The sequence below is a fragment of the Octopus sinensis genome, linkage group LG12 (assembly GCF_006345805.1).
Source record: "Octopus sinensis linkage group LG12, ASM634580v1, whole genome shotgun sequence".
Lineage (NCBI taxonomy): Eukaryota > Metazoa > Mollusca > Cephalopoda > Octopoda > Octopodidae > Octopus > Octopus sinensis.
Genome location: NC_043008.1, coordinates 5,994,043 through 6,007,166, shown reverse-complemented (window position 1 = coordinate 6,007,166; position 13,124 = coordinate 5,994,043). Strand labels below are relative to the sequence as shown.

At 33.2% G+C, this 13,124-nt stretch overlaps 1 protein-coding gene across 1 annotated transcript in view; it reads left to right on the top strand.

Annotated features, from left to right (window-relative positions):
- LOC115217811 (hemicentin-1) overlaps positions 1 to 13,124 on the top strand; it is a 342,388-nt gene that overhangs the window by 289,928 nt on the left and 39,336 nt on the right. The window lies entirely within an intron of this gene.

The following is a 13,124-nucleotide window of genomic DNA, read 5'->3' as shown; positions in this document are numbered from 1 at the left end:
TGCTGACTTTTCCATTCATCCTTTCGGGTGTCAATAAATTAAGTACCAGTGAAACACTGGGGTTGATGTAATCAACTAGTTCCCTCCCAACAAATTTCAGGCCTTTTGCCTTTATTAGAAAGAATTATTATTATTATCATTATTATTATTTGTTTTGTTTTGTTTTTCTAGCAAATTATTATCACCCTCGTCATTGTTTTAATGTCTACCTTTCTCCATGCTTTCATGGGTTAGACAAAATTATTGTTTTGTTTTGTCTTTTTATTTATTTTCTTTTGTTTAACCCTTTAGCATTCAGATTTCTTTGTCAGATGTTTTGCTTATTTATTTACGTTGTTCTGAATTAATCACACATTATTTTGTAGCATCAAGATTTCAATGATGCATTTGCATATTTTTAGAAAGACATTGTAGAGTAGGTGTGAGAGGTTGGAAAGGGTCAATTTTAACACAATACAAGTTGAATATTCAGCCCAGATTAAACACTAAAAGGTTAAATAGTTAACTTACTGAAATAATTAAATATTGTTTTTGAAGAATTTTCATGTTAGCAGTTTAAGTTTAAAACTTTTCTTCTTTTGTTTTTTAGTTTGTAGTAAATAAAATAAATATAATGTCAAAATTAAACCATTTGTCAAACATTATTGCAGTATCATTAACATTTCTCACAGTGAGCTGAAAATTAAATACCATTTAATGTTAATTTGATACGAATTTTAATGAATAATTTTCATTTGGTTCTTATTAAGTAGTGATAAATATAATAATTATTCTTCGTAAACATAACAATTAATACTTCCAGTAAATTGCAATCATCACTATCAAACAGTTTATTCTAAGTTTATAAATGAGGAACAAACAATGGTTGTTCCGATACTGCCTGACTCTATCTTCCTGCATCAGAATATTTATCTATCAAAGAAGCCAGATGGAATCTATGTTGTTGCCTTCAATGGTAATCTTTCTGAAATTTCTTATATCAGTTTGTGTTTGTTTTACTAACCACAGACTATTGCTGTAGAGTCAACTCAATAACCCCTTGTATATGACTGGTATGTTTTTTTATTGACTAATGCTGCTGTCATTTATCAAAATTCACACGTTTCAATTCTCTGATTAGGTTATTTTGTGTAAAATAATGAATTTCTATTTCTCGTACTTCTTGAATGATTTTTTGCAAACAACTTCCAGATGTGAGTGCCACCAGCTGAAAGTTCTGCATCCTGGATGCCAGCAAGCTTATGAGATGTGTTCTATTTCAGTGCCTTCCTCTTGATGGCATCATTGCGCACCGCCAGCCCCTCACTGGAACAAAGCCCCACTTGCAAGATGAACTTGTTACTAAGTTTCACTCTGTATTCTTCTAGCTATTGTTCATCGTCTCTTTTTAATCAAACCCAGTGGTTTGCCCTCTCCACTGTTGTCTGGATATCACTTATGGTGGTATTTGCTTTACAATGAGTTAGGCCAAGCAACAACAGCAATCACCTTACACTGGGGAAGAATCCTTGGCACTCTGGTAAACCTGAATTCTCTACGACCTACTCTGATTGGAAACTGCTCTGCTTTCCTCTCTGCATCTTCACATTCCTTGAGGAGGTTTTTTATAATAGTCAGTCTTTCAAGCTTGAGCAGCATCCATGTTATCTCATTGAGGAACCATTGACTCAATTAGATTTACTACTTTCTTCCTTTCACACCCTATGATATCTAGTTTCTTTCTTACTGGAATGGGGAAGAATCCTTAGCACTCTGGTAAATCTGAAGCCCCCCCCCCCCAATAACCATTCCACTTTTCATCATTCACAACAGGAAGTTTCTTCATTTGTGTTTATGTATGAATAAAACGTCTGTACAGCCAAATGGAAGGGAATAGAGTGGCAGATAATAAATAACAAGACTTCGTTATTAGAGGTTTTAATAATGTTTCACAGTATTATCAGAGTAGAGAAACAGATGAAAAGACCTATCAATAGATATATATGTGTAAACTGAAAGGTAGAAAGATGGATATATATATATATATATATATCTATATATCTATATATAATATATATATATATATATATAAAATACAAAATGGGACAAGAATGCAAAACATCTGGACAACTAGGTGATACAAAAGGGGACAACAAAACATCCAGACAGACGATACAAAAAAAACAAGGACGGGTCATTCGAAGCTTTTTATCTTCAGTCAAGAACTGGATCATCCTCTCAATTTCGGCTGGTTCTTGACTGAAGATAAAAAGGCTTTGAATGACCCATCCTTGTTTTTTTGCCTCATCTATCTGGATGTTTTGTTGTCCCTTTTTCTATCACCTATGTGTCCAGATGTTTTGCGTTCTTGTCCCATTTTGTATTTCATTTTATATATATATATAGCGGCTTACATACACTTTGTTCTCTCTCTCTTTATATATATATATAATATATATCTATATATCTATATATAATATATATATATATATATAAAATACAAAATGGGACAAGAATGCAAAACATCTGGACAACTAGGTGATACAAAAGGGGACAACAAAACATCCAGACAGACGATACAAAAAAAACAAGGACGGGTCATTCGAAGCTTTTTATCTTCAGTCAAGAACTGGATCATCCTCTCAATTTCGGCTGGTTCTTGACTGAAGATAAAAAGGCTTTGAATGACCCATCCTTGTTTTTTTGCCTCATCTATCTGGATGTTTTGTTGTCCCTTTTTCTATCACCTATGTGTCCAGATGTTTTGCGTTCTTGTCCCATTTTGTATTTCATTTTATATATATATATAGCGGCTTACATACACTTTGTTCTCTCTCTCTTTATATATATATATAATATATATATATATATAACGGGAAGCTTTATGAAAATAAACAAAAGACGAAGGCAGGTGGAAAACAAACGAACAATTGTATTAGTATATATATATACTCTCTGGGGTGGTTGGTGTTAGGAAGGGCATCTAGCCATAAAAAACTATGCCAAAACAGACAGTGAAGCCTGGTGCAGTCTTCTGCCTAGCCAGCTCCTGTCAAACTGTTCAACCCATGCCAGCATGAAAAGCGGATGTTAAATGATGATGATGACGATTATATACATGCAGACAAACAGACAGAGGTGAATATATATATTTAGTAGAAGAAACAAGCAAAATAGAACTTAATAATACATGAGTATATATATATACATTTTTATAATCTTCAATCAATGGAAAATTACAAAAGTGACTCCAGGGCACTTATCAAACTGATTCCAAGTCTGGGATCTTGTTTCCTATATACAACAAATTATAATTTCTTTCTAGAATGGTCAGTTAGAAATCAGTGTTTGAGCAGGTCACATGGAGCATGCATCTATTTCAAAGGCCAATGATAGACTAGTTTTTGCGAGAAGGTAAAATGCAGTTTAAAAAAACGCATGCACATGCACACATATTTCTCTCTCGCTCTCTCTTTTTCCCTCTCTTTCCCCTATTTCTTTGTCAACACATGCACACACACAAATATGCATACCTACACACTTACACACACATATATATATATATATGTAGACGATATATAAATTAACTACAGTTATATCAATTAAACTACGGTTTATCTGCTAAATTACCTGCTGCTGTATACCTTTTACTAAGGACTATACCTACTGAGGTAATTACCAGGAGTGTCTTTGGATATATCTATCTGTTAGAGGCTTTAAACACCTCTAGCTTATACCTGCATGATTTTCATGTCTAAGCATGTGCATAAGTTGATTATATCTGGATTTGAATGAGTTTTTAGTAAGGCTTGTATAGCATTCTGTGTCATTGTCATTATTGGTGAAAGCAACACTTTTCTGTAGGCCTTTATTGTATACAAGGCATGTCCTCGTGTTAAGACAGTTACACTGAAATGAGGAATCATTTGTAGGAAGAAGAGTAATTTCTTTTAAAGAAGAGGGGAAAATATCCATACTACTGTAACTTACTTTGATGTTATATCTGTTAAAAATTTTGCGTTACTTAAGACTACAAGGGAAGTGTTGATTAACTCAGTTCCAAAAGGATCAGGCCAGATTAAATCTGATGTTCAAACTGAAAGTGGGAATATATATCACTTTTCCTGGTATTTCTAGTATTAGGAGATCCTTGTGAAGAAATATACTGTATTCTATCATTGAAGCCACTTCTGCTCAGAGCCTCATTGTAAAATATAGTAGCGTGGTTTAAAATCTTTTCATTACATGATATTTTAGAAATCCTTTTATGCTTCTGGGTAAGTTTTTCAGAATATTAGGTGAATGTATCATTATATCTCATTGTTTTCTAGGACTGTAAATGTTAAATGCTAGCTTTAGAATAACATCTAAAAAGCTGACAATACTAGTTTTGGTTCTTACAATAATTCTTAGGTCAAGACTTCAAAAAATATTAAATCTTGCCAAATTGATAGACATTTTGCTTCTCTCTGAAAAAATAATTTTATCATTGATTGCCACAAATGACTCTATTAACTTTACCTAATCCATTTTTAGACTGGTAAGTCTGCATTTATTTGATTTATGGTCTTTTAAATTAATCTTGGTGGTGATGGCTGCTTGAAGCTAAACTTTCAATTTTGTCATCTAATTTAATAATCAATGCTAATTGCTTTGCTTCCTTATTAATATTGTAGTTTGTGTGAGGGTTAGTTTTCTTTGGGGTTTTTGCAATATTACTAGAAAAGAGTAAATGATGCTATTTTCTTGATCTTAGTCCCAGGACTTCTTCTTGCTCTAATAGCAGCTTTGGCATGGCTTCTACAGCAGGATGCACTTCAGAACAACTACTTTACACTGTTCAGGATGCATTTTTTATATCACCGCTACTAGTGAGGTCACCATGCAGCAATTGTATGTACCCTGAGGTGACAGGGTGGACTTAAAGGTAGGAGATGAGGGGTTAATTATGAGAAGAGGGGGTCAGAGCAAGTTTCTTGTTGTAGAGGGGCCACTTGTGGCTACTCACATTCAGGGAGAAGATGTGAATGATCTGGTAGAGTTGCAAAGAGATATGAGGGGTTAAATTATGAGAAGAGGGGGTCAGAGCAAGTTTCTTATTGTAGAGGGGCCACCTATGGCTACTCACATTCAGTGAGATGTGAATGATCTGGTGGAGTAAGAATATTCAATTAAAAACAACCAATGGTTCCAACAAATTTTGTTTGGAAAATATTTGCAAAAATAAATATTGTTGAACTCAGTAATATTTTCCCCTTCATAAAAACTAACGAGGCTGAAAATTATGTATGGTTTCCATTTCTTACTCTGGTTCAAAATGTAATCTTCCTGCTACTAAGAATTAACATTGTGCTGGTATGTTTTAAAATTAACTTAACTATATTTCACCAAATTATTTACCTCTATATCATGAAGCTGTAAATATTCTTAATGATTTCTCAATTACTCATAGAATTACAATGGAAGGAAGTTGTGACTGACAAGTTATATTTCGTCTAAAGACATTAGTTAAAACAGTCCAACTTTGAAATGAAATTTGGTTAAGAGATTTGCATTAACCTGCCACAATAACAATGAAAAATGTTGATTTGTAAACTAAAACAATTCTATAAGTAGAGTACAAATCATAGAAGATTTTTATTGTGGATGTAGTCTAACATTTATCAATGAAAATTAATAAAATATTTGACAACGGAATATTCTTTGTATGAATGACACTCAGGAGGCAGTGATTGCCAAAAGCTAGATTAAATTTTAATGAGTTGTTTGTAGTTTTGGAGTTGATTCTTTTTTACCCTCACTTCTGTTTTATAGTTTCCTTAAACATACATACATGTGTATATATGTGTGTGTGTATATATGTATTTATATATATATGTATTTTTATGTGTGTATATATATATATATATATATATATGTATTTATATCTATATGTGTATATATTTGTATACATATATATATGTGTGTGTAACTATATATGTGTATATATATATTTATATATATACATATATTTATATATACATATATTTATATATATATATATTTATATATATATATATATATAATATATATATATATTTATATATATACACATATGTGTATATATATGTATGTATAATACATGTGTGTGTATGTGTATATATATATACATATGTATGTATGTATATACACACATATGTATAATATATGTATATATACATATGTATGTATGTATATGTGTGTGCATAATCAAGATAAATGGAGAGATATTGAAATGCTATATAATTACTGAATCGACAATAAGTATTTATAACACAGCTTTTGTTAATAATTTTTCATTTAAGTTCGAGACAAAAGAAAAACAAAAACAAAACCAAAAACAAAAAAAAAAGACCATATTTGTTTATTCAGCTTCTTTGGAAAGTTTTCCCATTCCAACAAATTAATTTTCCTTGTTGTGTTTAATAACAAGGAAACCAATATTTATTGCACAGATATCAGGGATTTTTTTTTTTTCATTTGTGGTGAAAACCATTTATGTAGCAAAATTCACTTGACTATACTTTGCTTTCAATTTACTAACTTAAAACGTACACACTTCTAATATACCGTAATACATGTTTTATTATTCAGCTGAGGATAGTCATACTTGTAAACCTTAGTCACTAGTTGCCTGAAACACATTGTTATTGACTGTTTCTTTCCTTTCACTGGAACTCAATAAATATCACCCATCATAATATATTTCCCATATCCTGCATGTTTACAATCGTTTCTGGTGGGGAGGAGGATTCTTTAGCTTTTTAAAATCTATTAACATTTTCCAATAATTCCGCCAATAAAAACACAGGAGTGATCAAACATTTTTAAACCTGCATAACCAACGAATAAAATAAAACCGTAAAACCAACGGATTGTTCGGATTGTCTGCATGAAAATAAGCCACTTGTAAAATGTCCCTCACACTGTTTATTTAATAGCTCAAGTTGTTATTTCAAATAAATAAATTTTATGGGGCTGATTTTTCCATCCCCAATGTATTTTGCTAAAATAACATACTTCTTTTATTTTACTTAAGTGCAGATGTATTTGATAAAATGCAAGAAAAATATATATTATTCGTGTTTTATTTTTATATTTTTACATCAATTAGTCAGAAAATGAAGAACAGCAACCATGAGTTTTCCAGCCATTTAAGACTGGTGGAAGTTGGAGACTTAGTCCAAATACTTACAATAGGGCACCCTCTGATAAAGATACCCTAATCCTAAGTGGTAGGATTAAACTGGGTGAAGGATTAAGTATCATCAGTAAAGCACAAGGAGCAATTTAATCAACTATACTCCCCCCACCACCACCACTACTACTACTACTGCTGCTTTATTTTATGAATAGTCTTTTACTTGTTTCAGTCATTTGAATGTGGCCATGCCAGAGCACCACCTTTAGTCAGACAAATCGAACCTAGGACTTATTCTTTGTAAGCCTAGTACTTATTCTATCGGGCTCTTTTTCTTGAATTGCTAAGTGACGAGGATGTAAACACACCAACATTGGTTGTCAAGCGATGGTGGGAAGACAAACACAGATGCAACTAACAGATACACACACACACACACACATACATATATATATATATGATCTACACTCATGGAGTGGTTGGTGTTAGGAAGGGCATCCAGCTGTAGAAACACTGCCAGATCAGACTGGAGCCTGGTGCAGCCTCCTGGCTTCCTAGACCCCGGTCGGACTGTCCAACCCATGCTAGCATGGAAAACGGACGTTAAACGATGATGATGATGGGCTTCTTTAAGTTTTCGTGTACCAAATCCACTCACAAAGCTTTGGTAGGCACAAGGCTATAGTAGAAGACACTTGCCCAAGGTGCCATGCTGTGGGACTGAACTTAGAGCCATGTGGTTGGGAAGCAAGCTTCTTACCACACAGCCACACCTGCGTCTATATGTATAAGATTTATAAATCTTCATTTCAGTAGGTGTATATTTAATTTGGTTTCTATATCCTCAGTTAAAATGCTGCCAGAATTAGCTTTGATCTTTATCTCCCAGACTCAATTTTTGTTGACCCTTCCTTGAAAAACATTTGAAAACTGTTTTGCCAACAATTGACTGTGGCCATGCTGGAGCATCACCTTTAGTCAAACAAATCAATCCTTGGACTTATTTTTTGTAAGCCTAGTACTAATTCTATTGGTCATTTTAAAGTTTGGCAGACTTTAGATCCTTATGAAGTCCCATTAAACAACCTTAATTCTTTCATTAGTATAATTATTACACCATTTATTTTTTTGATTAAATTTAAACAAAACTGATTGAGCCAACAAGATTCCACAGAGTTTCCATCTACCAAATTTCACTTGATTGAACCAAGTCTAATTTATTTACAAGGTATCTGCCCAAGTTGACACAGTTGTGAAGCAAACTTTACAATTTCACAGCCATGCTTGTGTGCTCCAGATCACACCCTAGCATGTTAACCCTTTCGTTACTGTATTTATTTTGAGATACTCTGTGTTTCAATTATTTTAAATATAACACAGAATTTAGTAAAACAACTTAGTTATCATTCAGCTAGTGTTATGTTAGGAACCTAAATTGTGACTAAGGTTTGGTGGAAGATTTTAATTCAAAATTTATGGAAACAAGACATTTGTACTCAGAGTCAGAGCCAGTTTCAGCCGGGTTGTAACGAAAGGGTTAAACAATGTAGAACATACTGGATAGTGAAGGCCTAGGTATACAATTTCTGAAAATTAGACCAGAGAATATTTTGACCATAGGTCACTTGAATCAGAGCAGCATCAACAAATAGTAAAGCCTGAGATGTATAAAATAATGATTTTTATTTTCTGATTTAAGGTGGCTGGCAGAATCATTAATATTCCAAGCGAAATGCTTAGTGGCATTTTGTTCATCCTTACATTCAGATTCTACCGAGGTTGACTTGTCCTTTCAGCATGTACAAAATAAGTACCAGTTGAATACAGGGGTTGAGGTAATTGGCAAACCCCTCCTCTAAAATTCCTGGCCTTGTGCCAAAATTTGAAACAAAACTTAATTTGTGACTAAGATACAAGCCACAAATTAGTAACTGAAAGTCATAGTTGATTAAATTAACTCAAATGCATAATTAAAACTTATTTTACTAATTGTGGACACAAAAACTGAAGTTCATCCTTGCAGCATTTGAACTGAGAATATTGAGAGAGAGAGAAAGAGAGAGAGAGGAGAGAGAGACAAAATTGACTACGTAATAAGGTATTTACTATAATAGTGATTTCTAACTTGTGTTCAAATTCACAAATAATGGAGTGGAGAATATAATTGATTCAAGCAGCCCCAGTGTATAACTGATACTATTTTTATTGACCCAACACAATAAAAAAGAAAAGTTAACTTTCATAGATATTGAACTCAGAACATTGGAGATGAATCTAAATAATTTTAACTCTTTATGCCCTCCACCATTCTAGTAATGATGATGATGATAATAATCCTTTTTGCTATAGGTAGAAGGCTTGAAATTTGGTGGGAACAGGGATAGTTGATTACATTAACCACTGTGTTTAGTGGTCCTTAATTTATCAACCCCAAAAGGATGAAAGGCAAAGTCGGCCTTGGCAGAATTTGAACTCAGAACATTAAGACAGATGAAATGCTGCTAAGCATTTTGCCCAGCTCACCACCTTAATAATAATAATAATGATAATAATAATAATAATTCTTTCTACTATAGGCACAAGGCCTTAAATTTGGGGCACAGGGATAGTCAATTACATTGACCCCAGTACTCAACCAGTACTTATTTCGATCAGCATGCTAACAATTACTGCCAGCTGGCTGCCTTAATAATCATCATCATAATAATAATAATAATAATGGTGGTGATGAATTGACCCTAGAGGATTGAAAAGTGAAGTTAACCTTAGTAGAGATTGAACTCAAATATAGAGGGATGAACGTAAATTGTCTTAGGGTTATATATAGTTGTAGTGGTTAAAAAGTTCACTTGAGAATCAGATGAACATTTTTGGCTAACATTCTATAATATAGCCATGGGTCAGCCGATAGCTTAAGAATGAAATTGGTTGACAGAAGCTGAAGACACTTGTCCTCTGTGTGTGTGTTTTTGTGTGTTTGTGTGCACGGGCATATGTGTGAGAAGTGAGTTTGTTTTCCCTTCATCTTTACATGTGTTTACTAACTGTACACAAACAGCCTCCCTTTCAATACAGGCAATATAATTTGCTTGCAGCCAACTGGGGAAGCAACTTCGGGCTTCTTGACATGTCACGGTGCCCAGTGTTTGCAAAGACATAAACAAACATTATGCAACATGTCAGGAAATGTAAAGAAACATGTACACTAAAAGAAAAAAACCATATATCTCTGTTCAAATGTTGCTGTTTGTTTCCAGTTTATTCTGTAACTATGTCTGTATTGTTGATTGTTTGATAGATGTGTGGATTGTTGTTTAACAAGGGAGGCACAGCAACAGGAAGGGTATCTGGGTGTAGAAATATTCCCTGTCTCAACAGGAGTGGCTGTGTGGTAAGTAGCTTGCTTACCTACTACATGGTTCCAGGCTCAGTCCCACGATGTAGCACCTTGGGCAAGTGTCTTCTACTATAACCTCAGGCTGACGAAGCCCTGTGAATGGATTTGGCAGATGGAAACTGAAAGAAGCCTGTCACACACACATGTTACCCAAGGAAAAGGTACCAGTGATGTTGCAGCTGAGTGAACTGCAGCAACATGAAACAAAGTGTCTTGCTCAAGAACACAACTTTCAGCCTGATCCAGGAATCGATCTCACTACCTCACAATTGAGAGCTCAATGCTCTAACCATTAAGCCATGTGCCTTCACTACTGTATGTTACTGTATACAGCTTATTATGTCCTCATTATATTTATACTAAAAATCATTCTAATTCCTTTTAGTTTGCCCCACCTCCCACCCATTCCCTTTCTTTGCATTTTAGAAAAATGTAAAGAAAGACAATCCCTCCCCACCTTCATTATATTGAAATCTAATTGCAAAAGTAAATAATTGAGGAGTTTTTCAGTTATGAGAATGGTGTAGTATTGTGTCTGACTTCTTTTGGAAGAGAAATATTCAAAAAGTTTTCAACTCTATTCACTTTTGGAAAAAATCATCACTTTTACTCTTCATGTTTGGCATTGAATCAAACCAATGAAATACCATGCAATTGGCATCGGATATTAATTTTGCTATGCTATAGTTATTTAGTTTATTTATGTGTAAGTGTTATCACTTTAACTCTTTTGTTACTGTATTTATTTTGAGTTGCTCTGTGTTTCTTTCAATTAATTTTAAATATAACAAAGAATTTAGTAAAATAACTTAGTTACCATTAAGCTAGTGTTAGGAACATAAATTGTGACTAAGGTTTGGTGAAAAATTTTAATTCAAAACTTATGAAAGCAAAATAGTTGTACTACAGAGCCAGAGCCGGTTTCAGCTGGGTTGGTATCGAAAGGGTTAAACACATCTCTACATTTGGGCTGATGTACATTAGAAGCAGTTGGAAGGGTGTGGCTTGAAGGAAATTTAGGCTACTATTTCTAGCATATAGAGTGACCACATTGAGGTTTCCTTTTTTCATGTCTTCTGCTGACTATTTTTCTTCTTAACCCTTTCGTTACTGTATTTCTGTTGAGATGCTCTGTGTTTCTTTCAATTACATTAAATATAACAAAGAATTTAGTAAAATAACTTGGTTACCATTAAGCTAGTGTTAGGAACATAAATTGTGACTAAGCTTTGGTGGAAGATTTTAATTCAAAACTTATGAAAACAAGACATTTGTACTACAGAGCCAGTTTCAGCCAGGTTGGTAATGAAAGGGTTGATTTATTCCCAACTATTGATATTTCATATGAAGTACTATTGTTATATAACATTCCCTTAGAAATGACTTACTAATTAATATAGACCTTAATATAATTATAATACTTAGGCGGCAAACTGGCAGAATCATCAGCAGGCTGGGCAAAATGCTTTGCAGCATTCTATCCATCTTTATGTCTGAGTTCAAATTCTGCTGTGGTCAACTTTGCCTTTCATCCTTTCGAGATTTATAAAATAAGTACCAGCTGGATACTGGGGGTGATGTAATTGACTTCCCCCTTCCCCCAAATTGCTGGCTTTGTGCCAAAATTTGAAACCAATATATTAACGATTATCTGGGAAGCAATTTTCACAGAAAAGTATTTGCTGTTGATTTTTATGGAGAACTCCAAGTACTGAATCACCAATTCCCAAGAAACACCAACTTGACCTTGTCTTTCTGTAATGCAAATTGATTTAATGGAACTATTTTTAAAAAGAAATAAATTGTATAAATTATTACCCTTAAGAATTATGGTATTTATCTGTAAGCTCACAAAGAATTTTTATTTTACACATGTCTGCATTGGAGCCAGAAAAATCTAGAATTTTAGACTTCAAAATGTCTTTCATATAAAGAATCTCACCAATTTACACACAAAAAACGTCTATGATCTGTAATCACGAAATAGCTGAAAATCCTAATAAGAGATCAATTGTATTGAACTCTTAGTGATTAAATTATTGCAGTTAATACCTTTTTTCGTCTCATTAGCATTTTCCTCATCATCATTTTTCAGCCTGTTTTTCGATACAAGCAAGAATTGGATTAAAAATTTATAACTTTATATTTGTGAATGAGAATATTTTTAGTGTTCAGCAGAGATGTATGTATTAAAATATAAATATAAAACCAGCATACTTTCAAAACAAGCATTTTATTTCGTTAATTGACTGATAAGAAAACCTGCATAACAAAATAACAAGAATTCCCTCTCTCTCTCTCTCTCTCTCTCTATCTCTACCTACCTTTCTATCTATCTATCTAACTATCTATCTATCTCTATCTATCCATCTCTATCTGCCAGCCATTCTCTCTCATTAGATATACATAAATACGAAAGCAGAAAGAAAAATCTTTTGAGCCTTTTAAAGAGTCAAAATAAAGAACAAATTGTTATTTTTAAAGGATGTTTATTGCTTCAATTTTGTGAGGGTAGAGGATCATTAAATTTCGTTAGGCTAGCGAGTATTAATTATACGATGAACTAAACATTGAAATCAGAAAATAAAC